The 5,088-nt window shown below is 38.8% G+C and overlaps 1 non-coding gene across 1 annotated transcript; it reads right to left on the bottom strand.

Moving 5' to 3' along the window:
* Nucleotides 1-3,008: 3,008 nt before the first annotated feature.
* Nucleotides 3,009-3,115, bottom strand: LOC145715463 (U6 spliceosomal RNA). Its single transcript, XR_014137666.1, has one exon. It is a non-coding gene; the product is annotated as a U6 spliceosomal RNA (small nuclear RNA).
* Nucleotides 3,116-5,088: the final 1,973 nt, after the last annotated feature.

Raw genomic sequence — 5,088 nt, 5'->3', positions numbered from 1 at the left:
GAGTGGATCTTAAGATTTTAAGTCTCCGCTCCAAACCCATGGCTATAGAGAAGTCTTGCTCATCCACACAAACTGAACCATGACAGGAATCCTCAGTGATACATGACCTTATCACGGTAATATATATCTTCTGTTGGGGTACCTGGGTGGCTCAGTCAGTTAAGCATCTGACTCTTGATTTTGGCTCAGGTAATGACCTCATGACTCAGGAGTCTGAACCTCGCATCAGGCCCTGGGCTGACAGGGCAGAGCCTGCTTGGGATTCTCTCCTTCTCCCTCTGTCCCTCCCCTCCCTTTCTCTTGCTCTCTAAATAAACCTAAAAATATATATTTTACATGGGTTTATTTTCTATCATAGACTAGAATTCCTACTTGCATCTAAAATATAGTTCATTTTCAATAACTGCTGAATCCATGAATGAGTTAACATGCAGAAAGCCAATTGCTTCTTGCTGGTTTATCATAAACATACATTTATAAAACCAGAGAAACATAACATTTTAATTCACAATGCTCTTCTGTTTTCCCATGCTGGGTACCAGAAATTCAAGTTTCTGTGTAATTTTCCCTAGTAGAACATAATCGCCCTGAAAGATCTGTCCCCTGGAACAGGCATCTGTCGAAAATGAAAGCATTACTGTTAACGTGGTAAACAAACAACTGAATAGGTTCTTCTGTTCTCCAAGAGGGACTTTATCAAAGGTCAACCAGATGTTGAGATTTACTTAGATTCTTTAATAAATTGCTGTTTAAAGCTTGGGGCGGGTCTGAAATGTGCTTAGAAACAAAGCAGAGTAGAATAATAACTCTCTCCGGAGCCCAGGCTGTGCTCTTCACCCAAGATAATATCTGTAGTTCTAGAAAGAGGTTGCGTTAATGCAAAAGTCTCGTTAGTTTGTCTGGATTGTTGAAGATCTGAGTCCTTTGCTGTCCAGTGGAGGGGAGAAAAGGAGGTGTGGTGTGAAAGCCTAGGATACTTTGCCTGGGTCGTAGCCAATCATGTCAGGGGAGAATTGGACAATTGCATTTGGGGGCATTGGTACTTTTTCTCTGCATGGTAGTCCTTGTTTTATGAATAACATTTGAGGGGAAGCTCTTTTTTAAAAATTATTTTTTAATTTACATCCAAGTTACTTAGCCTGTAGTGCAATAGTGATTTCAGGAGTAGAATCCAGTGATTCATCCCCTATTTCTAACACCCCATGCTCATCCCGACAAGTGTGTTCCTACATGCCCCTTGTCCTTTTAACCCATCCCCACCACAACCCCTCCAGCAGCCCTCAGTTCTATATATTTAAGAATTTGTTTTGTCCCCGCCCCCTGTTTTTAGATTATTTTGCTTCCCTTCCCTTAGGTTCATCTGTTTTGTATCTTAAATTCCACATGCGAGTGAAGTCATGGGACATTTGTCTTTGTCTGATTAATTTAGCTTCGCATAATACAGTCTGGTTTATCCACAGTGTCGCAAATGGCAAGATTTCATTCTTTTTGATCACTGAATAATACTCCATTGTAAATATACACCACGTCGTCTTTATCCATTCATCTGTCAGTGGACACTTGGGCCCTTTACATACTTTGGCTATTGTCAATAGTGCTGCTATAAACATTGGGGTGCATGGGTCCCTTCAAAACAGCACACCTGTATCCCATGGATAAATGCCTAGTAATGCGGTTGTTGGATCGTAGGGTAGTTCTATTTTTAATTTTTTGAGGAACCTCCATACTGTTTTCCAGAGTGGCTGCACTAGATGGCGTTCCCATCGGCGGAGCAAAAGTGTTCCTCTCTCTGCACATCCTCACCAACATCTGTTGTTGCCTGAGTTGTTAATGTGAGCCATTCTGACAGGTGTGAGGCGGTATCTCGTTGTGGTTTTGCTTTATATTTCCCTGATGATGAGTGATGTGACCGTCTTTTCATGTGTCTATTGGAAAAGTGTCTATTCATGTCTTTTGCCCATTTCTTCACTGCATTATTTGTTTTTTGGGTGTTGAGTTTGATAAGTTCTTTCTAGATTTGGGGTATTAACCCTTTATCTGATATGTCGTTTGCAAATATCTTCTCCCATTGCGTCGGTTGCCTTTTAGTTTTGCTGATTGTTTCCTTCACTGTGCAGAAGCTCTTTATTTTGATGAAGTCCCAATAGTTTGTTTTTGCTTTGTTTCCCTTGCCTCCAGAGATGTGTTGAGTAAGAAGTTGGTGCGGCCAAGATTAAAGAGGTTTTTGCCTGCTTTCTCCTTGAGGATTTTGATGGTTTCCTGTCTTACATTTAGATCTTTCATCCGTTTTGAGTTTATTTTGTGTACGGTGTAAGAAAGTGGTCCAGGTTCATTCTTCTGCATGTTCTCTAGTTTTCCCAGCACCACTTGCTGAAGAGACCGTCTTTATTCCATTGGATATTCTTTCCTGCTTGGTCAAAGATGAGTTGGCCGTATGTTTGTGGGTCCATTTCTGGGTTCTCGACTCTGTTCCATTGATCTAAGTGTCTGTTTTTGTGCCAGTACCATATACTGTCTTGATGATTACAGCTTTGTAATACAGCTTGAGTCTGGAATTGGGATGCCTGCAGCTTTGGTTTTCTGTTTTCGGGATTGCTTTGGCTATTTGGGGTCTTTTGTGGTTCCATACAAATTTTAGGATGGTTGGTTCCAGTGGGGTGAAGAATGATGGTGGCATTTTGATAGGGATTGTGTTGAATATGTAGATTGCTTTGGATAGTACAGATATTTTAACAATATTTGTTCTTCCTATCAGGAGCATGGAATGCTTTTCCATTTTTTTGTGTCTCCAATTTCTTTCATGAGCTTTCTATGGTCTTTAACATACAGGTTTTTTACTTCTTTGGTTAGGTTTATTCCTAGGTATTTTATGGTTTTTGGTGCAACTGTAAATGGGACCGATTCCTTGATTTCTGCTGCTTCATTATTGGTATATTGGAATACAACCAATTTCTGTGCATTAATTTTATATCCTGCTCTTTTTTTTCTTTCTTTTTTTTTTTTTTTTTTTAAATATGGAACGCTTCACGAATTTGCGTGTCATCCTTGCGCAGGGGCCATGCTAATCTTCTCTGTATCGTTCCAATTTTAGTATATGTGCTGCCGAAGCGAGCACTATATCCTGCTCTTTTACTGAATTCATGGATTGGTTCTAACAGTTTTCATGTGGAATCTTTTGGGTTTTCCATGTAGAGTATCATGTCATCTGTGAAGAGAAAAAGTTTGACCTCCTCCTGGCCGATTTGGATGCCTTTTATTTCTTTGTGTTGTCTGGTTGCTGAGGCTAGGACTTCCAATACTATGTTGAATAACAGTGGTGAGAGTGGACATCCCTGTCCTCTTCCTGACCTTAGGGGGAAAGGTCTGTTTTTCCCCATTGAGGATGATATTAGTGGTGGATCTTTTGTATATGGCTTTTATGATCTTGAGGTATGATCCTTCTATCCCTACTTTCTTGAGGGTATTTATCAAGAAAGGATGCTTTATTTTGTCTAAAGCTTTTTCTGCCTCTGTTGAGAGGATCATGTGGTTCTTATCTGTTCTTCTCTTAATGTAATGTACCCCATCGATTGATTTGTGGATATTGAACCAGCCCTGCATCTCAGGTATAAATCCCACTTGATTGTGGAGAATACTTCGTTTAATGTATTGTTGGATCTGGTTGGTTAGTATTTTGTTGAGAATTTTTGCATCCATGTTCATCAGGGAAATTGGTCCATAGTTCTCTTTTTTAGTGGGGTCTTTGTCTGGTTTTGGAATCAAGGTAATGCTGGTTTCATAGAATGAGTTTGGCTTTCCTTCCATTTCTATTTTTTTGGAACAGCTTCAAAAGAAGAGGAGTTAACTCATGTTGAAGTGTCTGGTAGAATTCCCCTGGAAAACCATCCAGCCCTGGACTCTTGTTTTTTGGGAGGTTTTTGATTACTAATTGAATTTCTTCATTGGTTATGGGTCTGTTCAAATTTTCTATTTCTCCCTGTTTTAGTTTTGGTAGTTAATCCCTCTCTTTCAGATTTCCCAATTTATTGGCATATAATTGCTCATAATATCCTCTTAATATTGTTTGTATTTCTCCTCTTTCATTCTTGATTTTATTTATTTGGGTCCTTTCCTTTTTCTTTTTGATCAAACTGACTAGGGGTTTATCAATTTTGTTAATTCTAAGAACCAGCTCCTGGTTTCATTGATCTCTTCTGTTTTGTTTTGTTTTGTTAGCATTGATATCTGCTGTAATCTTACTCTTTCCTGTCTTCTGCTGGTTTTGAGTTTTATTTGCCATTTTTTTTCCCTGCTCTTTAAAGTATAAGGTTACTTTGTGTATCTGAGATCTTTCTTCCTTCTTTAGGAAGGCCTGGATTGCTATATACTTTCCTCTTATGACCACCTTTGCTGCATCCCTGAGGTTTTGGGCTGTGGTGTTATCATTTTTGTTGGCTTCCATGTACTTTTTAATCTCCTCTTTAACTTCTTGGTTAACCTATTCATTCTTTAGTAGGATGTTATTCAATCTCGAAGTATTTGTTGTCTTTCTAAATTTTTTCTTGTGGTTGATTTCAAGTTTCATAGCATTGTGGTCTGAAAATATGCATGGTATAATCTCGATCTTACTGTACTTGTTGAGGGCTGATTTGTGTCCCAATATGTGATCTGATCTGGAGAATGTTCCATGTGGACTCGAGAAGACTGTGTGTTCTTCTTTAGGATGAAATGTTCTGAATATATGTTAAGTCCATCCAGTCCAGTGTCATTCAAAGCCATTGTTTCCTTGTTGATTTTCTGTTAGATGATCTGTCCATTGTTGTAAGTGGAGTGTTGAAGTCCTTTACTATTATGGTATTGTTGAGTTTCTGTATGTTTTTGATTAATCAATTTATATATTCGGGTTCTTTCACGTTGGGGGCATAAATGTTTATAATTGTTAGGTACTCTTGGTTGATAGACCCCTTAATTATGATATAATGCCCTTCTTCATTTCTTGTTACAGTCTTTAAAGTCTAGATTGTCCAATATAAGTATGGCTACTCCGGCTTTCTTTCGTTGACCATTAGCATCATAGATGGTTCTCCATCCCCTTACTTGCAATCTGAA

This window comes from Panthera onca, chromosome B1 (genome assembly GCF_046562875.1).
Source record: "Panthera onca isolate mPanOnc1 chromosome B1, mPanOnc1 haplotype 2, whole genome shotgun sequence".
NCBI lineage: Eukaryota > Metazoa > Chordata > Mammalia > Carnivora > Felidae > Panthera > Panthera onca.
This window is presented reverse-complemented; position numbering and strand designations above follow the sequence as displayed.